This window comes from Heterocephalus glaber, unplaced genomic scaffold (assembly GCF_053883595.1).
Source record: "Heterocephalus glaber isolate CG9 unplaced genomic scaffold, H.glaber_assembly_v1.0 deba00000676, whole genome shotgun sequence".
Taxonomy (NCBI): Eukaryota; Metazoa; Chordata; class Mammalia; order Rodentia; family Bathyergidae; genus Heterocephalus; species Heterocephalus glaber.
This window is the reverse complement of record NW_028258156.1, coordinates 16,767,328-16,791,235: the sequence shown is the minus strand read 5'-3', so window position 1 is coordinate 16,791,235 and position 23,908 is coordinate 16,767,328. Positions and strand designations below refer to the sequence as shown.

The window sequence follows — 23,908 nt, the reverse complement described above, 5'->3', positions numbered from 1 at the left end:
GGGGAAGCCTTTGCAAAGAAATTGCCTACAAGGCTTTGTATGTTAAGATAAAATGCTGGATGGAAATGTTAAGGTAGATTAATATGCATACACACACATACACGGACAGTTACATTGCTCTATATTGATTGTGCTGGGACAAGAGGAAGTGTTTGCTGTTTTAAGTTTTGACCAGATGTTTTTTAACATTATCTAGAATCAAATAATACAATCTCTTAATTCTAGAGATTTTTTTTTAAGTTGGTCTAACTTTAATAAAAATAAAGTGTTTGAGGTATATTCAAGTGCATGGACTAGTCTTGACAAAGCATGTTTTTATGTGTAGTTTACTTTTTAGGAATAGCTATGCATCTTCCTCTAGTTTTAAAACAACGTTTTTGGGATTTGAGGCTAATATAGAAATAGTTTGTTGTCAGAAGCACTTTCACACGAAGAACCTAAAATCTACTTGACTCATATAGTAAGTATGGGCATGTAGATTAATTCTAAATACATGTGCTTGGATACATATATGGATTTATGAAGAAAGCAATTGTTGAATTCAGTGAGGAGGATATATAATTACAATAAATACATGGTCTCTAATTAAAAGATACTTGGAAATATTTGCTGACTGAAAGCTGATGTGTTTTTTCATATATTTTTGTAGTGTTTTGGGAGGAGCAAAAGCTTTATAAAATAACACCCGAGATGCTGTGGAATGAAAATGTAAGATAGCTGTATGTGTTCTAAGCTTTAATGTTTTTTGTTTCCCAGCTGAACAGTGTTACTAGGCCTGTGCAGTCCTGATTATAGGAAGAAGTAGTACATTACAGCAGATAAGAATTATGATTATAGAAAATGAAAGGGAAAGTAGCAAAGCAGTTTTATGAAAATTCACTCGTGCTGTTTCTATTGTAATAAAAAGTTTAAAACTTTATAAGGAGGGAAAATCTTTATCCAGGAAGAGACTTAATTCCAATGATCATATATTGGCAAATAAATGTATTTTCTATTTGTAAAGCAAACAGCTGTTTATTCTGAAGTCATCAAGAGAAATGCACTTTGCCAGCAGGGTTTATTTAGGTTTTGGTTTTTTGATTTGTTTTTTGGTTTTCCGCTGGTACAACTGAAATTTTGGAAACTTGGTTCTTGTTACACACAAAGTAGCTTCGTGTGGCACTTTCTTGTTAAATGTACTTACACTAGTGATGATCACTTAGAATGTTTATATTTATAGAAATGTGGATAATAGCTACCAATAAACTACGCGAGGCATTAGGACAACAGTGTTTGACTTTGAGTGTATATAAATTTCTACTTTGATGCTTTTAATTAGATATATAAAAACTTTAACCAAGTGGGCTAGTTTTATAATAGTTTAGATTTTCTCAGGTGACACAGGCATCAAAGGCTGTTGCCTGCCTAAACTTTACTAGCTTTATAAACTAGTTCTATGTTGATTGTCTTGAAAATTTGTATAGCCCCTTATTTTCTAGCCTAGTAATTTTATCAGCAAACTCATGAATTTTTAATACTTAGTGAAAAAAGAAAAAAATGACATGAACATTGTACAAGTTTTATTTATGAAAGAAAATGTTTATCTATAAAACAATATTTATCACATTGGTGTCCAGATTGGTCATGAATTTTTATATTTAGTGAAAAAAGAAAAAAATGACGTGAACATTGTACAGGTTAGTTATTGAAAGAAAAAGTTTAACTATAGAACTTAACAATATTTTCAAGATTGGTGTCATGTTCTTCACCTATTCTAGCTATTAATACCATGAGCTAATAAAGGGTCTCAAAATAAATCCTAAGAGTGGTTGAGGCAGTACTTTTGTATATACTGTAGTTTGCTTTTAAAGGTGCACCTGAAATTTCTCTCTTCTCTATCTCTGTCTCTGTCCGTGTCCATATGTCTGTGTGTGTGTGTGGGGGGCTTGAAGTTAGGGCCACAGGCGTGCCAGATTCCCTGGCACCTAAAGTGTATTTATTTCTAAAATCTGACATTTGAAATTACTTAGGACTAGACAACTCCAAATTACTATCAAAGAACACAGTAAGCCACTTAAAGAGATTTAAATGTCCGAGTTGTTCTAAAATGGACTAGCAATTGTATACTTTAGTCATTATAGTTTCACTAATAACTCATCATGATAAAATGAATTAAATGCTTATTAGAAGTGCAATAGTGTAGTTATACATATATACACACACACACACACAAATTACTAGTCTAGGTAGTAGCTTATGAGCAGACAAAAAGGGATAGAACATTGTACAAGGTGTTTGACAATGGAAAAATGTCTCACTTATAATGGCCTTGAATGAAATCTGGTGTAGTGTTTGAAGGTTCTATTCAGTAGTTTCATCATTAATACAAACTGATTTTATCAGTGATAATAAAAGATGCCCAATAAATTTCTTCAAGTTCAGATGATGTAAAACTTAGTATTTAGCTAATACAACTTAGAATCTTGAGTATGCTATCACTATGGATGGACAGAGGGGAGGCTGCTGGAGGTTTGAGTTTTACTTTTAAATTTAGCAGAACATTCTGGAAATGGATAGTGGTGATGTAGAATAGTGGGATGTTTAAATGAAGCCTTTGTGTGAATCAGTGTGGGATGCCAAACTAAAAATTTAAAGTTAATATTAAAATATTTGAAGGTCATATATAATAGTGTCAACAAACCATAACCAGAATATCTAATTCTGTGCATGCAAGTTGAAAATATCGAATCTCCAATAGAAGACTGGTATAGAAAAATACTAAATGTACTGGCTAAAAATAGCATGAGTTTTTAAATCAGAGTAGTGTTCAATCCTAGCTCTCTCAGTTACAGATGTGACTTTTTAGCAAGTTTCTTGAAACTTACAAATGTTTTCCTGGTAAAATGAAAGCTGTCATGTACAACTCTGAGGGGATTAAATGCCATAATGTTTATAAACTAACATTAATTCATAAAAACTCAATAAATGGTACCCACTATTAGTAGGAACCACTATATTGAGAAGCTTGTGGTATTGTTGATAATTGCTCTAAAAGTCCATATTTCAATACTGAATCCTCACTTAACTACTTTTATATTGGGAAATTTTATATGCTTTCAACCTTAGTTTCTTCATTTGTAAACTGAAGATTACACTTACTATTTTAAAACATTACATGAAACTAGCAGAATATCTGACACATAGTAAGCATTTAGTAGATAGTTACTAATAGCCAGGCTATTTTCTTTCTTTCTTTTTTTTTCACTTTATTGAATTCTTTTATTGGTACATTGTAGGTATACAACACAATTACATTTCTCATTGGGAATTGTATCTTTACATAATGGATCTTGGTTCTTATTTTTTCCCCATTCCTAGCCCTCCCTTCACCCCCTCCACCCTTCCCTATTTACAAAGACTTTATTTCCATTTCTCATCATTTTTCCTTTCCCTTCTTTCCCTTCCCCTGCCCCTCCCACTACCCCTACCCCTTTGGACCTTTTCTTCCTATTTTGGATTATCGATTATTCATTCTAATCATTGGTACATTTTAGGTATACATTATAAGGACATTCATCATTGGAAATTTGCACCTTTACATAGTCTCTCTTGGTTCTTATTTTTCACCCTTGCCCAGCCCTCCCTTCAACCCCTCCATTCCTCCCTATTGACAAAGATTTTGTTCCTATTTTTCCATTTTCTCATATTAATCCCATTCCCTTCTATCCTTTCCGCTAGCCCTCCCACTTCCTTCCCCTTTGCCCCTTTTCTGCCTATTTCACATTACCTATTATACATTTTAGTCCTTATTTACACTTTCAGTTTCTCACACCAGAGAAACTATTCGGTATTTATACATGTGTGTCCTATTTATTTCACTTAAGAGTATTGCCTCAACATGCATCCACTTAGCTATAAATGTCTCTAATTTCTCATTTTTTATGGCTGAGTAGTACTCCATTTTATTAAAAAAACACATTTTCTTGATCCAGTCTCCAGTTGATGGGCATTTGGGCTGTTTCCAAATTTTAGCTATCACAAACTGTGCTGCTATGAACATGGGCGCACATATATCACTGTGGTATGATTCTTTGAATTCTTTGGGGAAGATCCCCAGCAGTGGAATAGCGGGGTCAAATGGGACTTCCAGTCCTAGTTCTTTGAGGTATTTCCATACTGATTTCCACAGTGGTTGCATCAGTCTACACTCCCACCAGCAGTGGAGCAGGGTTCCTCTTTCCCCACAGCCCTGCCAGCATTTGTTATTGGTTGATTTCATGATAGCAGCCATTCTTTCTGGAGTGAGGTGGAATCACAGCGTTGTTTTCATTTGCATCTCTTGAATGACCAGTGATGTTGAACATTTTTTCATGTATTTATTTGCTATTTCTACTTCTTTGTGTGAGAAATGTCTGTTCATTTCAGATGCCCATTTTTTGATTGGGTCTTTAAATTTGGGAGGTCTGATCTTTTTAAGTTCTTTATAGATTTGCGATAGTAGACCTTTGTCTGAGGAAGAACTGGTGAAGATTTTTTCCCACATTGTGGGTTGTCTCTTCACACTGCTGGTGGTTTCTCTTGCTGTGCAGAAGCCTTTTAATAAGAAGAGATCCCACTTGTTGATTGTTTGTGCTAGTTCACGGGCAACAGAGGTTTTTTTCATAAAATCTTTTCCTACACCGATGTCTTCTACCTAACCTCTGTTCCAACTGGTTCAGAGTTTCTATTTTAATATTTAGATCTTTAATCCATTTTGATTTTAGTTTAGTGCATGGCGAGAGATACAGGTCTAGTTTTAATCTTTGGCAAGTTGAAGCCCAATTTTTTTCCAGCAGCATTTATTAAAGAAGCCAGGCTATTTTCTGACAAATGTATCTGAAGGAAATATTTTGGAAGAGGAATATGATAGAACAAGCTCTTGATTTGGTTTTCTTAGCACTTGTGTGCCATAGCACAAAATGCCAGCTTGGCAAACTTCAGAAAGTCTAAACATACTGAATTCCCTCAAAACCTAGGTCATTTCCTTACTTTTCAAAAGCACCAATCCATATTAGCACAATATAATCTTACTTTCCCTAAGAAACAATATTTAAAATCATGGGATCTTTTGGGTGCAGATATAAATTAGACTATCTCATTTTGTAGAATGTAAAAAATTGGAACTGTAAATTCTCGTTGTTCAAAAGTGCCTCAAAATTGTTATTAATAATTCCCCATTTAATGATAAATAAGAATCTGTATGCTGACGCTTTTGTGGAGACTTGTCAATATTTTTTTTTTTTTTAGACTTGTCAGTATTTTTGGGCACAGCTGTTAGATGATGGTGCATATTTATGTTTGTGGGTGGGTATGTGTGCTGTTATTTTCTAGCTACTTTCAGTTTTTTTGGTTTTGTTTTTATGTCTTCTGCTTATATTTCATGGGAGTTGAGATTACTCATTCTGGGCAAGACTGAATATAAGCACATTGAGTAGAAAATCCTTGTTTTTTAGCTAAATCTTACCTTTCTTCTTGGACTCTTTCTACTCTGGTTCTATAATAAGAAGTTAAAACAGTGCTAAAACTGAAGTGTTATCTGGAATATTATTCCACATCCAAATCAGACCAGATGTGTACTGTATGACCTGTTTTAGATGGAATTGGTAGGGGTTAACACAGTGTTTGTCAAACCAGAAGCATCAGCATTACCTAAGAACTTGCTAGAAATGCAAAATCTCAGGCTCCCTTCCAGACCTACTAATAATGAAACTTTGGAGTTGGGCCTAACAATCTGTGGTCTTAGATAATTTTAATATTTATTAAAGGTAATTACAGATTAACAAACAATTCAGTCAAGTGCTTAAAAAACTAAGAATAGGCGTTATAGCTCAGTGGTAGAATATATGCTAGAAGCACTTGGTTAAATCCTTAGCACACATACAATAAAACCAAATAAAAATTAAAAAATGGGATCAACTTTTAAATAATTCCAATACTGCAAAAATTCACACTCTTTTAAAAAGTTTTTTTCAGGAGCATGTTTGTTTTATAATAAGTTATTTTCAGTAACATATTGTTGAATGGACTTTGATGCCAGATAGTATCATCTTAAGTATTGTATCATTGTGCTGACTTAGGCAGCACATATATTAAGTATTATATCATAAATTAATTTTTACTCATACACACAAAAAAAGGAAGCTTTGTTTATGAGCTGTGGTAAGTGTCCTGGGGTAAGTGTAGCATTCTAAAATGGGAGGTTGAAGAGAGATCCTGTAGTTGAGTCAAGGAAGCTGTAATTTTAAATCTTGTTTCAATTATGATAAATTTCAAACTTATATACAAATAGAGTAGCATAATTAGCTTTCTATCGCTGTTACAAAATATGTGAGATAATCAACTTTAAAAGGAGGGAAGGTTTAAGTTTGGCTCACAGTTTTAGAGGTTTCACTTGGATCTGTTGTTTGGGAGTGTGGTGGCACAGTACATCAAGGTCCCTTGGGATTGTTTCTGTGTGGTTATGCCACCAGTTGGTGCATGTATATGTACATTTTGTTTCACAAAATCTTTTTTTTTTTTTAAATAGAAATGTTGACTTTGGCTCATTTGTTGTATAAAATTCTAGTGCATTTAAAATATTCAACTTGGGGTAAAAATTTTGCATACACTATTTTAGGAGCTTCTCTTGTATAAACTGAGATGGATGAATATATTTTTTGTAATAAGAATTTTCTCTAGACTTTTTTCTCCATTTCACTTTGAGACTATATTGCGTAGTAGAAGTGTTCTATGAAAATCTAGGTTCAACTGGTTAGTAAAAGACATCTGATATAGAATAGTGTATTTGAGGAAGAAGTCTTACCTTCCTATTGCAACTATGCTTGCAAATAAGAATATTTGTTTTATTTTGCCCTGTTATAGTACTTTTTAATGCTGAAACTGAATAAACAGCATGTGATTAAAAATTATGGGCATCTATTGAGTTAAAGTATTGTTTAAGTATTAAAATAGTTCTCATTTCCCTTAGTCCATTACGAATCTGGAGATAGACTGGAACGAGTCAATGAAAAATGGTATTCTATGGAACAATGGAACAACAATTGTAACAATTACAATTGGTTATATTTCAGAATCGTTTAAGGAGATTAAAAAAATCCCTAGACTTTACTTCAGACATTTTGAATCAAATCTCTAGGGGAGAGGGCCAGTAATTTATATTGTAACAATTTCTAGGATTTTTAACATGGCTAAATCAGCCAGATTTAGAAACTGTTGCTTTTGAACTTAAATATTTGGGGCTGAGGATGCCAGTGAGATGATACTTTAAGTGGCAGGAGTAATGGTATCCTAGACTGCCCTACTGAAATTTTACCTGGCTATCTTAGATACCTTTGTTAAGCATATACATAGTGGAATGTTTTTCATTGGCTTAACATTTATGACCAACCTGAGAATGTTGTCTGATCTATGGATGTGCTAGATCACCTGGCTTAGAGGAAGTCTGCAATGAGTGCAAAAAAAGGCAATATGGAATAGACACTTTCCCCTTTAATGGCTTTATATGTATTGTCTTTTATGCTTCAGAGGTATAAAGTGTCTTAGGAATTCACAAGGAGTTCTGCTCATCTTGTGAAAGGTAGAGACAAGTTAAGGATTTAGATGCAATACTAACTAGTGAGTTACAGTGTTGCTTTTCTACAATCCTGTTGGGAACTTTTGAGTATTAAAGATTTCAGTGATCCTAATCATAGTTATTTTTGGGACTAGCAGGTATGATAAGGGAAAATCCAAAGGCCTGTGGTAGTAGTACTTGAAGGTAATGGGCAGAGCCAAATTGCCCATAGCCAATAGACTAAACCCCAGATGCATTTGATTAATCAAATAAAATTACTTTTAGTCTATTAATTTGCTCTATCAATGCATCAGTAATTCCCCATGCTAGAAACTGGGTGTTTGTTTTAAATTGTGCAGATAGAGTTCATATCTTGACCTTGACACATATTAGCAGTGTAACTGAACTTCTCTTAGGGTCAGTCTTCTTACCTTCAAATGGCAACACTACCTCTTACAATGATGTGTTCTGAAAGAAGCATTGTAAGACAGCTGGTGTGGTTTCTGGCAAATAGAGTAAACATTCACTCAAAAAGTATTTGAATGACTGTCTCATGCTTCCAAGTGTGTGGGATTTAGCTGCAAGCAAAAAAGATGAGTACTGTGCCTGTCTCCTACATTGGAAAGTAGATTCCACAAGGACATTGTCATCTCCCTGGTTCTTAAAGGATTACATGGCATATACTGCACACATATGAGGACAATAAACTCCATTCTGTGGGTTCAGTGAATGAATGAAGCTCAAGTCTGAAGAGATATTGAGACAAAAGTTAGTAAACCAAATTAAATGGAAAGTGCTATGGAAGAAATGAAAGGCTAAGGATGAGAAAACAGTGGGGCTGATTTCTTTTGATAAACAGTAGAAGGAAGAGCTTCAGAAAGAGAGAACTCTGTTTAGAAGCTCTGGGATGGAAAATCACTTAAAAGAGTTGAGAGCTGAGAGATTAGTATGGTCAGAATTGGTGAACAAAGGAGAGAATGGAAGTATATGAAGTTGAAAGATAAGAATAAGGAATTTATCTGATCTGATAATTATGTCTTTAATGAGAATGTTTTATTTAGTCTTTATATATATTAACTAAAAGCTACTATTTGTGTTTAAATTTACCACGTTATCCTGTTGATGTGACCATTTTATATTTTTTCTTTCTTTTAGACTTATCAAATATTTTTAATCTTTCTCTATTGTTATAAGTTCTTTTGCTACTCTTTTTGTTATCATGTTTACAACATACATCATTGACCATAGTTTAATGTACATTAGTACTTTTACCAGTTATACTTTTTGGAAAATATAAAGATATAAAACATTTAAGACTGCATTTACCCCTCCCTGTGTGATACGAGCTTCTGTACTTAAATTTCTATGTATTTAAGATCCTGTAAAACATGACTATTATTTGCATATTCATCTTTTCTGTGCTTTTTTCTCTTGATTCTCTTTATAAAAATACTTTTCATTTTATATTTTTATTAGTACATGTTTGCGTTACACAATGGTAGCATTCCTTGTGGGGAGCTGGCCTGTGTGCAACAACACCTCAGTCCCTTCCTCTATCGCTTCTCCCTCCCATCCTCACCCGCCCTCCATCTCTTGGTTTCCCTCCTGACTACAACAGGTTTTGGGCCTTCTGACTATGTGGAGAGGAGAAACAGTGCTCAGAAAGCATGTATTGTAAACACCTAAAGGGTACCTTAGGCATTGGAAAGTGAAAAGAAGACCTTTTCTTCCAGATTCTGTATCTCCTGCCAATGAAAGTTTTGTTGACCCAGGGGAACATCTTTATGACTTCAGCATGCCTGCCTATGTGAAATGTAGCTACATGGCTGAGAGAGAAGATGAATTATCATTGATAAAAGGAACAAAAATGATTGTCATGGAGAAATGCAGTCATGGGTGGTAGCAGGGTAGCTACAATGGATAAATGGAATGGTTCTCTTCGAACTGTGTAACCGAAGAAGGTGACAGTCCCTTGGGTGACCATGTGGGTTCACTGTCAGAGAAATCAGCAGCAGTTGTCAGTAATCTAAATATTGGGCAAATGTTGCATATGATACAGGCTTTTTACCCATTCAGTTCATCCATTGATGAAGGATTTAATTTTGAGAAAGGCGATGTAATGGGGATGTTACTGAGAAGCCAGAAAATAACCCGCAGTGGTGAAAATGCAGGAAGATCAATGGGATGGTTGGTCTGGTGCCAAAAAACTATGCTACCATTATTCAGAATAAATCATTAACTTCAGGTTTTGAACTGCTACCTCCGGCAGTGATTATCTTAGGCCTTCACTCACTGAAAAGTTTGCTGATAATCCTTGGTATTATGGCAAAGTTACCAGACACCAAGCAGAAATGGCATTAAATGAAAGAGGACATGATACCCGTGATAGTGAACTTTGCCAAATGATTTTTTAGTACCATTAAAAGCAGAAGGGAAAAACAAGCATTTTTAAAGTCCAACTAAAACAGACTTTCTACTACATTGGGTGGAATAAATTCAGCACCACGGAACTTGTAGAGCATTACAAAGAGGCACCAATATTTATAAGTGAACAAGGAGAAAAGTTACATCTTATCAAGCATTTATCATGATATTAGTAATCAGAAGTGACTGTTAATACAGCTTTATTCTTCATTAAATGAAGACTGAGAAAATGTTGGTCCAGTCCTGCTTGATTGGAAGTTGCTGTTTCTAACTCTGTATGAGAATTGATTATAATACATAAGTATATTTATTATCACTCAGCCCATACCCATATACTGTATATATAGTGCATTGGCATAGAACAATTTCTTATCCATGGTCTTTTATTTTACTGTTTTCTTCTTTGGTGTTTTTCTCTTTGCTTCTAATATTAAAGTTTTGTATTTTGAGAAAAAAAATCAAATAATGCAGATTGGATTTATTTCCTTTCTTGTATTTCCTTGTAAAGGACCCTCCTAGTTCTGCCATAGTTTCTCTTCATATAAAATTATATATAGCATATGCTAAAGTAAATTTCTTGGAAAGTGTTATCTTTTCTGTGACTAGCAATAATAAATGGAAAATTAGAAATTAAAAAAAATTTAGTTGATTTATGGCTCTGTTAAATATTATCTTTCTCCAGAGAGAATTTACTTTTGCTACTGGCTGGAAGGATTGTGTTAATTTCTTTGAGTTTCTTTTTCTTTTCATCTTTCCCCCAAATCTACATTGTCTTTGTAGCTCTCTGATGGCTTCAAGCAGTTTTAAGAACAAAAATTGTCTAGATTTTCCAATTTCTTTCATCTAGAAAACTGGTCTGAAACAGAATAAAAAATAAATTTTATTCTAAGTACAATATAAAAATGTGAAAAAATTTTAAGAAAAGTATTGACACAATCTGATTCGCATTTTAAAGTGATCTTAAACTATTTGTTTTATCATCTCATCCCTAAAAAATTTTAAAGTTACCTTTCATCTACATTTGTGCTGTTATCATTTTAATATAAACTCTAGTCACTAGCCTGGATTATTGTTTTCAATATCACTTTCTTATTTTCTGAAATCTATGTAACACACCAATGTTAGATTATTTTATGTCTAGATTTGGAAATTACAAACACTTATGTAGTTCTTTCAGTATTATTAGTCACATTTTATTGAAAAGCAAGTCAGCTTAAGGTGATAATTGGCTCAAGATTACAGAGGCAAGTTGAATCTAGGCCTCTTTAATTTGAGAACCTAGATCAGTTATTTTATATTATAAATATATTTAGATGTTCCTTGATTTGTGTTGGGGTTATATCCTGATTGCGATTTGTAATTTGGAAATGTCACAGGTTGAGAATGCACTTAATATACTTATCCTACTAAATGTCATAACTTAACAACACATACTCAGTTAAGATTTAAGTACTAACTAAAAGTTAAAGCTTTTATTGTTGTTCATGCTCACTGATGTCAAAGTCACTTGAGCTGAATTTGATTAAAGAAAAAGCTTTCCAAACAAGTGACTGAGGCTGTCAAAATGGTAGAGACCACACTGGGAATGTGGTCATGCAGGAGAAAGACCTGCTTTGTGAACATTTACTTATTTTTTGACTGTAGACTCATAATTTTAAAATCACGTAATCAGAAAGTCCTGAATATGGACAAGCAAGACTGTAGAGATATTTAGCCAAAATAGCATGAGTAACTGTATATTCATCCTTTCATCCATATATTAATACTGTGAATCCTCTCTATAGAACAGTTAAGCATGAGAAGAATACAAAACATTACATGTTGAGTCAAAAAAAATTTAAAAGACAGTCTTTCCAGATGTGTTTTTCTAAAAGATAGCATAAAGTGAAGGGCTCAGCCAAGAAAAACCCCAGCATGGCTCAGTGCACAGCTAAAATTTTGGAAGGAGCTGATTCTTTTTCCAAACAAAAGAACATGAAGTACAGAATGGCTGAGCTATATGTTACTACATCCATTTCAGCTTTGTTTTTATCTCTTTTCAGAGATACTTGACACTGAGCTATGTCATTATTAATGCTATTCTAGACTATGAATTTTATTTACACAAAAGGTGTAAATGTATTCCATGTATATAAACATACTAGAAGTTTAAAAAGAGAGTATAATATATAATTTAATACGTAACTTAATGGTTTGTAATTTTTATTATTTAATCAGAATATTTTAAAAAATTTAAATATTTTTTGGTACTAGGGATTGAACTCAGGGCCTTCCACATATTAAGCATGTTCTCCACCACTGAATTACATTCTAGTACCAATGGATATTTTTTTAAAACCTCAGAGAGAGTTTTTTTTTTCCTGGTTCACAGATTCTATCTTTGATAGTTTCTAGGTATATTTGTCATCTGGTGATATTTTCAGAAGCAGTACTTCAATCACATATTTCTCCAGAGATTGAGATAGGTATAATCCTGTAACCATGGGCAAGAATTGGGAATGTGGGTAAGCAGAGCTTTTGTCTTTTTTTATAAATAAAATTTCTATTGATGTTTTACTCATTAATCTAAGTCCCAGTATGTGCTGTTGATGCTTATCAGATTAAACTATCCATTTCATTTTAAGAATACAAGGTATACTTGAAATGATTTGAACCTACTGAATATATTTTGAAAGAATTTCCTGTATATACTGTAGTGAGTATCTTGAATTTTCTAGGTTTGAAGTGCTATAATTTCAGACCTATTAGAATAGAAAAAAGTTCACTATAAGTGGTGACCATGGCTTGTAAAAACTCACTAAGAGAGAAAAGTATATTATTATCAGACTTGGGTCTGAAAAGCTGGACTTCCTGGGAAAAATGCAAATTTCCTTATCAGATGCATAACTCTGAATTGGTTTTGTAACCTCTGGACTACATTATTCTCAACTGTAAAATGGGATAACAATGATATAATATTTTAGAGTCATTATTATAAGAAACAGTGGATTTTAAGTATTTAGAATCTTGCCCTACCCTTAGTAAGCATTTAATGTATTATTATTATTATTCACTTACCAGTGAAATTTTATCTGAAGTGCCTCAGATATAGTGATATTTACATAGAGGGTTCTTTGCAGTCTCTGCCATTCTGTCAAATAATTTATCTTCAGAAATTGTTCAAAATTTGAATGAACTCTCTCAATATAATACTATTTATTTCTGTACCAATTCTATATATGGCAATCTGGTGGTCTGAATAATAATTGATAGAAACTAATAAGCAAACATTTGTTAAAAATAATGTTGCAAGGCCCGAGGATTTAGCTCAGTGGCATAGTGCCTGCCTCGCAAGCGCAAGGTCCTGAGTTTGATCCCCGGTACCAAAAAAAAAAAAAATGTTGCAAGAGGGAAGGGTAGATTTTGACATAAATGAACATGGGAGGATTAAAGAGATTTTTGAAGAGGCCGCAATGAAATTTTACTTCTTGGCTGTAGAGAGGAGTGTCAGGGTGCTGTGTTTTGAAGCTGGAGCAGCAGCCAGCCAGAGGTATGTTCAGGTGCCTTTATTGTATATCACTGACCCCTGCTGTAACTGAAATTCAGGTGAACAGAGGGCTTGTGTTGGAAGTCATCTATCTATCTATCTATCTATCTATCTATCTATCTATCTATCTATATATTTTTTTTGGTACCGGGGAGTGAACTTTGGACCTTGCACTTGCAAGGCTGGCACTGGAATCACTGAGCTAAATCCCCATCCCTAGTTATCAATATTTCTAAGAAATAAGCATCACGATTGATGAAATGTTGATGGCCTAGGTTTCATACATGTACTGTAATACTAAATTGGCCATGACCACAAACAGGATGTCATTGTCATTCCTTTCAGGCTACAGAGCAGTGATTTGGTAATGCAAGGACACCTGGATTTGTGCCACCTTTACCCTGAAATAAAAGGGAGAGAAATAGTCTGAGTCTAGTTTTGTCTTTGTGAGGTCTGACCCTTGGCTCTTTATAAGCATGGCATTTGGAGATGTGCTGATGTTTATGCTAGGTTTTGTGTCTTTAGAAGAGCAGTTCTTTGAGAGAGCCATTATGTTTGCTATATTATACACAGCAATGTGGGCAAATACTAATAATGGTAACTCACCGGTAAGGCATTTATTGAGTCACCACTTACTGTGTGTTTACTGTGTGTGAACACATGCATCAGATTACTTCTTTTATGAATTTGACTGTTAAGACAGTCAGTCACTGGAGTTGTAGTGAAGGATTAGCACTTTAAAAATCTTTTTCCCTTTTAGGTTCAGATCAATTTCAAACTTGTAGAAGAATTGCAAGAAGAGTACAAAAAACTTCTGTGTTAGGGCACGGGTTGGCCAGTTGTCTCACTAATGTCTTTTATGACACAAGGATGTGATCCAGGATCAGTGTGGTACCTAGTAGTCTCATTCGTTCTGGAAAATTTCTTCCTTCCTTCCTTGACTTTTATGGCTAGGTTGTTTATGAAAATTATTAGCCAGCTGTTTTAGAAACTGGCCCTGACTCTGGGTTGTCTAATGTTTCTTTGTAATTATATCTAGGTAATCCAATTTGTAAACAAAATTTCATAGATTTTCTTTACATCCCATTATATGACACATAGTATCAGTTTTTTCCCTGTTACTGGTGATATTTTGCTTAAGACAGTATTTATAGGCTTTCTCTGTTGTAAAGATACATTTAAAAATATTTTGGAGTTTGAGCCTGTAAAGCTCTCTTGAGCCTCGTTTTGCCCATTAATTTTAGCACCCATTGCCATTTCTTGTCTGATTATTACATTGGATGTAAAAAGCTGATTCTTTTATATTACTTAGTATTAAATTTATTTCAATTTGTATCACTGAGGATTCATGAAGTTCTGCTTTCCTCAATGAACTATAATTTAGCACCATTTACTTCGATAAATTGTCTCAGATTCGATCAGTAGGAGTGAGACTTTTCAGGATGGCTGGGATCAGCCATTTCTCCAAGAAGCCCTGTTTATTTAGTGACATTTAGAAACCAAAATCTGGGTCCCAGATATGTATATTGCTGCAAGATACTACTTTTTCTAAGCCCTTCTTGATGGAAAAATGAAATTTATACACCTACATACTGCTGCCGTGCCCTCTTTGTCTGTATATATACATACATATACAAATGTTTATGTATATGTGTATGTATGTGTATTTGTAACTGTAAGTATAAACCAACACCCCAAATCCCTATTTTCTCTCACTACAGGGATCATTATAGCCTTTTCTCCTTGTTATAGTATCTTCCTTCTCTGACAATAAGAAGATAATGACTTTCATTATCTTAATATAATAATTGCTCAGTCTTCCTCTATGTGATCAATCTATTAATCTCACCAGACTATCTTCCTAACCTTTTGTACTTATATGATTGCTTTTTAAGTGAATGGTAAGGGGAAAAGAGAAGGATGGAAAAGGGAGAAGGAAGAAAATATAATAATACATTTTAAAATATAAATTAAAATTTAAAAATAGGGTTTTTGAGGTACAGCTATTATAGAAGTAAAGTTCTGGGAATCATGTTTATTCTTAGCTATTTTTGTGTCTAGAATCTATATTCTAATTTTTTTTTTGAGCCAGGGTCTCACTGTGTAGTTCAGGCTGGCCTTGAACTCACCATGTAGCCCAGGCTGGCCTCAAACTTGAGATGATCCTCCTGCCTCAGCCTCCTGAGTGCTGGGATTACAGGCATGCCCTACTATGCCTGATCTATATTCTAATATTTTGTCTCCATTCATTCATAACATTTAATGGTAACAGGAATGAGGCATACAGAGATGAGTGAGACAGTCTGCCACAAGCTCAAAATAGGATAAAGGCAAGCAGACATGTTAACAACTTCTATAGGAAATTGTTATAGGTGAAAAATACAAAGCATTTCAAGAGAGAAGGGATCAACCAATAAATTTTTGACAGGCAGCTGGGTAATCTTCATTAACAGAAAGAATCACTTTTCAAATTCTGACTTTTTCTTAACCTTCTGTCCTTATTCTACAGAAGGGCAGACAAAGCTAGCATAGGAAAGTCTCTCTTCATGGTCAGGACACTTACAGGACACTTCCAGCAGGACACAGAATGATTCCTTACCAGCTTTCTTCTCTTGCCTCTTCCAGCCCCAGGTTGGGCCATTCGGCACATTTTGAGTGTGGTTTCTGGCTTTTCAATGGATTTGAATTTGATCATATTTTATACCATATACTTTTTTAGTGTATATATTTCAGTGAGTTTTTTAAAGCCACTTATAAAATTTCTTATCAAGTAATGCCAAAATTATGGAATATTTTTCAAATCGGTTGCCATGTATAGTTCAGGGACTTAATAGGAGAATCCCTCATTCTCCCCTCCCTTTACTTCTTCTATAGGGTTCTCCATTGTGGAAAGTGTCTTTAAATCATGCTTATTAGTTAAGTGTCTCAACAATGCAGAAATATGGGTCCGTTTGTCACCCTTCAATTAAAAGTCATTGTTCTCTGGCTTCCAGTGGAGAAAATGAAGATACTTGAAGAAATTGATCCAGTATTCCATGGTGCAGTTAGATAGATAAATTCATATTAACGAATCTCAGCATGACTTTGGGTCCAGATCATCTGAGAGATAAGTATACTCCCCGATCTAATAAGGGAGTCTCAGATTTTAGCTCAGGAAGCCATTGTTTTCTCAGCAGTGGCCTGCTCAATTTTCAAAGAAAATAAATTTACTATGAATGAATTATATCTCTATCTACTTTGAGATTACAGAAAAGGTGACATAACTATAATACAAAATCCACGAAAGTTACCTTTCTCTCTGCATTATAGAAATTGATAATACTTTAAATGTTGAAGCATATACCACCCTCCTCCAGTTGTACATTTACATTATGAAGATACCACTTAAACTTCATTCTGCTTACCACTGAAATCACCGATGTATTCTTCTTTTTTCTAGTTCTGAGGATTGAACCCAGGGAATTCCCACTGAGCTGTATCTCTGCCCTTTTTAATTTTTGTTTTGATTTTGAGACAGGATCTTGATAAGTTGCCCAGGCTGGGCTTATACTTGCAACACTCCTGCCTCAGCCTCTCAGAGTGTTGGGATTGCAGGCATGTGCCACCACGCCAACCTCACCTGTGTATTTTTGATAAGGAGCATGGATGCTGGGTCACATCTCCAGGGATCTCAGACCTAGTCAAAGCTTGTTACAGCTTAGGGTGGAGGCTGTGTGAAAGGCCCATTATGATTCTGTCTTGGGACATGTCACAGTGACACTTTCCTCGTGGTTTATGAGTTCACAGAATTCATGGGCAATTTGTATAAATTTAAATGTTTAAGTAGACTTGTAAAAAACTATTTGCATCTTAAGAGAAACTAGGTCTCAGTTTGCTATTCATTCTTATTATCTTGAAACTCTGGCCAGCTGTCTCTTTGAATCCTTTATGTAGGTAAAATTGTCTCTCAGCACTTGCTTTGGATCCAGATGGTTTCCCCACTCCTGCTTTTTAAAACCAGAAAGTCACCAAGTGGAGCAGAGTCACCTTATTCATTTTTTAGAGCCTTCATGTGTTTTCTTTTGTTTCACTCATAACCTTGGTTTAAAAGATAAGAATTTTTGAAAACTTGGTTTTCAAGGTTGTTAAAGAAAGATACTCTTCTGAGATTTTTCTCTGAATTACTTCAGTAAGAAGTATACTATGATAAAAATATTTTCAGAATCATAGTACTCATCTAATTGTAATACTAACCTTATTATACTGAGTCTCAGGAAATAGCCTATAAGTACTATTTTATATTTAGTGATAGAAAACATTAAGGCTGATTGTAATAAGAGTCTTTAAAATAATGACTAAATTCCAGCTAAGCTAGTTGTTTGACAAGCCCTTCCTGAAAGTCTTTGAGAAAACAACAGCAGTAATGATAGCAATAAGAAACCTTAGCAGGATGGCCTTGCCCCTCTAATGTTCATGACTCTTGTGTAATGCATGTAATTAACAGATTGTCGAAACTTGTGGAGAAACATCTTGTGACATGATTTAGGGAGACCTTTGCCTTCATATTTATTAGCAAATGACATTTTATGACTTGGGAAATAATTGAATTGTTGGTTTTAAAGTGTTGGGAAGTATATAGTTAAAACTCTGAAGTATGGTGGAAGTCATGGAGTCAGTACCTTTTCTTTTAAACACTTTACAGTAAGTGACTTCTCAGCATCTTCTTATCTCCTGGGGCATGTCTAGTGTGTCCATCTCTGTGCAGGTGAAGTGAAACGCCAACAGTAGACTTTTGAAATCCAGCAGTTGCATAAACCCATTAAAATCATGTTCATCATTGCTAAACTTTACTGGCATAAATATTACATAGCAGAAATAAAATTATGAATTGTTGGCAAATCAGTTCATTTGAACTTTTGTAACATATGATCAAGAAACATCTGAAATATTCTGTATTTATTTCCGCCAGCAAATGTCTAAATATATTTTGTTATAATATGTGTAATCATAATAGACATTGTAGGTCTTTTAAATATAAAAAAATTGAGGAGTAAATGTTATATGAGGTCTACCAAGTCAAGTAATAGTAAATGTAATGGTTAATTGAAATATGTAAGTTTGACTGAGAATCTGCTAAAAATAAATTTGTAAAATTTGTTTTCAAGAAAAATACACACAAGACTTAGGTTGTAGCTCAGCAGTAGAGTGCTTGCCTAGTTGTGTACATGGAGCACTGGGTTTGATCCCCCAAAATACAAATATAGATTTACAAAAATACAAATATATGTTTTTATAAAACATATAAAATACGTTTTATATTTAATTATAAAAGAAAGCCCAAAGGCCCTTGTGTTGTATACACATATGCATGTTTAAGGATGTCCTTATCACAAAGATTCTCAAATGGTCATGGTTCTTGGCACTCAATAATGTCTCAGTAATTTTTTCATGGTGACTTAGTACAAAAGAAATATGTTATTGTTTTGTTTATTAAGGAATTGAGCCCAAATTTAGTAGTAGGAATTTGTATAATATGTGACCGATTTTGTCATATTGCAGTAAAAGTTTGAAAATATTCTGTGACATGCCTATGTGTTCACAGTAGTACAGTTGGGAACTCTGTTGGAGTTCTCCGGAAAAAATAGAGCCAATAGGAGATGTATTTGTTTGGAAAAAATAAAGCCAATAGGAGATGTATTTGTATTTATTTATATCTATAGCTATCTATCTATCTATCTATCTATCTATCTATCTATCTGTCTGTCTATATATTTGATTGGCTTATATGATTTGAGGTTGAAAAGCAGGCTACAGAGTCAGGAGAACCTATAGCTGTTCAGTCCAAGAAGAGAGAAACCCCAGCATGAGAAAGAGGCCAATATGCACCCCTAGTCCAAGGTCAAAGGTGCAGAAAGCACCCAGAAAGTCACCAGCACTAGTCTATGTTCAAAGGCTGAAGAACCCAGAGTTTGATGCTCATGTGGAACAGCAGCAGAAAAACCATATCTGCTCAGTAAAGGGAGAGCAGGTGTGAGCCAGCAGCTTCCTCTTTCTGTGACTTTCTTATTCCAGCCTTATCCCCCAGCCTATCTGATGGTGCTGCCCACATCCAGGTAGGGTCTTCCCCACACCAGCCTTCTCTGGAAATACCCTCACAGACACACCAGTTCTCTAGGCATCCCTCAATCCAGACAAGTTGACAACCAAAGTTAATCATCACAGGAACCATAGCCCTAGCAGCATTAATGGCAAAGCACTGGTAATGATACAAATATGCTTCAATTGGAAGATGTTTAAATGATAGCATTTCTATATGATGGAATACTTTGTAGGAGTTTAAGGAAATGAAATAGATCCTGTATATACTGATACTGATACAGAACAGTCCCCAATACGTATTATTAGATTAAAGTTGGAAATTTGTAGAGAAGTACGTGTAATATAATACCACTTACTATTTAAACACATGTATATGGACCGAAAACTCTGTGTTGTGTGTGTTTATGTGTGTGTAGTGGAGGGTAGAAACATATCTTTTCCTCTCCCCAACTTACGTTCATTGGCTGGGGGCTGTGTATCAAAAGTCAGACTGGGCTGGGGCTGGTGATATTGCTCAGTGGTAGAATATTGGCCTAGCATGCTGGAAAACCTGGGTTTGAACCACAGCACCACTAAAAAAAAAAAAAAAAAAGAAATAAAGAGATTAACAAGGGAAAAATATACAAATTTATTTAATATGAGTTTTACATGACACAGGAGTCTTTAGAAGGAAACAAAGACATAGTTAAACTTTGGTGTGTGTAGTAGGATTGATGGAGAATGGAAAGTCATAGAAAATATGACAAGACAAAGGGGATATGAGTTGAATATAATAAACTGGGGACACTTATCAAGGCTTGTTCAGTAAGATTTCTCTCTGGATCCTTGTGTCTTTGCAAATAAGGATGCTCCTTTCCTTCAAGTATAGGGAAGCACCTCTCACAGGAAGGTCTTACAGCCTACTCAGGGAAAGGTGACAAGCTTCCTAAGGCATATGGCCTGCTTCAGGGGAACACAGCAGGGAAGGTCAGGGACCTTTATTGTTTCTGCCATTTCCTCACAGTCCTTCATATTTTGGAATATTATATTCTGAATTTTACAGATTTATTTATCTACCGTCTATTGCTTACACACACACACACACACACACAAACACACACATATGCAGAGGCATAGAAAAAGACCTGGAAAAGTCACTCCTGAATAATAGCAAAAAAAAACGCATGAAGGTGATATAAGGTTGAAGAGAGTTGTCAGAGGGCCTGTGACCTTCATCTCTAATGTTTGTAAATTTTATATATATATATATATATATTTGTGTGTGTGTATTCTATTATCATCTTATACTTTAATATATAAAATATAATTATAAATATAATTTAAATATAGAAATACATTGTATATATTATTTCATTATTTAAGGTCCGATATTTTCCTAACAGCTAACATCCTAAGATGATAACATTAATTTGAAGACCTGGTCTGCCCACAGTATAAACAAAAATGAATAGTGGTAAATATAAAAACCCATTCTAAAAATCCCTTTAAAAGCACACAGGCTGGCTGACTTGGTGGCACAGGACTTAATCCCATCTGCTTGAGAGGCTGACTTGGGCAGACTGTAGACTGCAGGCTAACCTGGGCAACTCTGTGAGACCCCATCTCAAAATAAAGCTGAATAAAGGGTTGTGGCTCCATGGTAAGGCCTTTGCCTAGCACGTATGAAGCCCTGGGTTCAGTCTTCAACCACGGGGAAGAGGAGGATGACCACAAGCATAAAAACATTCTTTTTTCCTTGACCTATGGAAGCAAGATATACTCTTTAAAAAAATAATGATGCGGGCTGGGGATTTAGCTCAGTGGTTCCGCCGCCTGCCTCACAAGTGCAAGGTCCTGAGTTCAATCCCCCTACAAAAAAAAAAGCAAAAAAACCCCAAAACCCCAAAAACAAATGATGGCGCAAATAAGAAAAATGATAGTCCCCACTTCCTCCCTAATCCCAGTTCTTTGAATGCATATACATAAACATCTAAACATACATAGTTGTCTTTAAATTACTCACATATGAAAAGTTGCTTTCATTGCATAACAAGATTAGAGATCCTTCTAGAGTAACCGATTGGTCCAGGTTTGTCTAGGAATCTCCTGCACTGAGGATCTTATGAGTGCTTTACCCCCAACCCCTAGCTCCAGACAAACCATCAGGTTGGTTACCCAGATCTCTTAAGTCAGTTTATGTGTATCTACCTCATAGTTTTAATAGTTGCATAATCATCTGTGAAAGAGTAATACCTCAATTATGAGTCACTTAAATTGTTTTCTGTTTTTTCTGCTATAAACAATTCCATTTGAGTTTCTGTTTATAAAATATATTAATTACACCTCAAGTGCCTGAATCTTCTTTCTGGAAGACAGAGCAATTACCATGTCAGTCTCTTACTTGTTTGTAGCCTTTAAAATACATAGCTTTCTGATTATGTGAGTAGTTTATGAAATTCTGATCAAGAACTGAAAGCCTGTATTTGTGAGCCCAGCCTCACCCCCTACATTTGTGTATTGTGGATGGTACACACATTCTGTGGTTGTCCCTGAACCTCCCCGCTCTTTTGGGGTTTTCCTGCCTGGTGCTACTGGTGGTGCTGAAGTATGGAGGGGATATGATGTAAGATTCCCTCTCCATAGTTATCCTTTTCCTCATTCCAAAATTGCTATGTTTGGCTCAGTTCATGTTCCATTTCCTCCTCTAAAACCTACTTTTGTAAATAATTAAGATAGTTTTTTAAAGGAATTATATTTCAAAAGGGATAAATTTAAATTTATGCCCTATAGACCTTTTCTGTTAGAAATCAACTACAATCTTAAAATCTTTCTAAGAAATCCTCAGTTGTGGAACCCCAGTTCCTAACTCTGTCCTGTTCACACATTGGTCTTAAAGTGCTTCCTCCTCCTTCTTAACTTCTCCTGTAAGGAATTTTCAGGGAACTCCAAACCCTGCCTAGTAACTAGGCTGAGTCACTATAGAATCTAACCCCACCGTGTTCCATCTCTTTATTCTTCCTAGTGCATTTTTCCCACCTACAGCGTTCTGGTACAGCATGGAACATGGTTCTCCTGGTCAGTTCTGACTGTCATAAAATCAGCGTAATCTTTGCACCTGTTATTTATTTATATAGTAGGCACCCACAATCATCTGAGGCCTTTTAATATAGCTGATTTCTAGCATTCTGTCAATATCATATTTTTATAGAGGCCTTCCGCAACTTCCCAATTTAACAAGACTGTCAAGTAAGGTTGCCAGATAAAATACCAAGGCTGAATTAATTTGAATTTCAGATAAACAGTGAATATTGTTTTTTGTAAAAGTATGTCCCAAATAGTTCATGGAATATATTTATACTAAAATTTATTCATTGCTTATCTAAAATTTAAATTTAATTTAGTTGCCTGTATTTTTATTTGGTGTGTCTAGCAACCCTACTTCAAATCCTTTTCTCTTATAATATTCTGTTGTAATCTTCTCCTTGCACTTTTTGATACTTTCTTGTTTATTTAGTTGTTTATGTTTTTAATGCCTGTCTTCCTCTATTGGATGGTAGGGTCCCTGAGAGCAGGAACCCTGTCTTTTCCCCACTGCCTTCCCAGAACATTTCCTAATGTGCTGTGTGTACTAGATATTCAGTACACTCTCATCAGTGGGTGAGCGCACATCCTGTAAAGACAAATGTTCATTCTCAAGGTCAGTACACTCTAATCAGAAATGTTCTCTAACTGCTTTGATTTTGTAAGAAACCTCACCTTTCCTGGAATTCTCTTATCACATAATTATGGACAACACAGTGTATCCTTTACTGCTCCCAATTGTACCTTTCAGAACCTTTACAATGAAAAAGGAGTCATGTAACCTACTTAGAGAAAGCAAAGCTTTGAAATTTTCATTGTCAGTAAATAAAACAAAACTGAAACCAAAAAAGAACCAGTCAGTTATCTTTAGTAATCATGGTGAAGGGATAGGATATCATTTATTTTGCATCTATCTATCTATATATCTACATACATATGAATTTATCAAATTTTAGTTCATAGAATTGACTTTATATATTTTTTTTGGCAAAACTTTTATTTTTAAAAAATTTGCTCTTGATTTGTTATTGGGCTTTGTGATAGTTCAAGGAAAGATAAATCAATATAGTGTTTCTGGTTCATCTTAGTACAATTTTTTTCTGGATGTATTTTCTTGGAATTTGAATTTCATAGGTCATTGATCTATGATAGAATATGAATCTCCTTTTTTTTTTCCCACAAGAAGCTTCCACCTCTTTGGGTGAAGTTGGCTAAGCTGTCTTTAGGCAAAATGATTTGAATGAAATTAA

The 23,908-nt window shown here is 34.7% G+C and overlaps 1 long non-coding RNA gene and 1 pseudogene across 8 annotated transcripts in view; both read left to right on the top strand.

The window, feature by feature from the left end:
• LOC110348128 (uncharacterized) overlaps positions 1-23,908 on the top strand; it is a 1,027,816-nt gene that overhangs the window by 2,681 nt on the left and 1,001,227 nt on the right. The gene's annotated exons all lie outside the window — the stretch shown is intronic.
• Positions 9,050-19,196, top strand: LOC147829272 (SH2/SH3 adapter protein NCK1 pseudogene; annotated as a pseudogene). Its single transcript, XR_015449378.1, has one exon. The product of XR_015449378.1 is annotated as an SH2/SH3 adapter protein NCK1 pseudogene (transcript).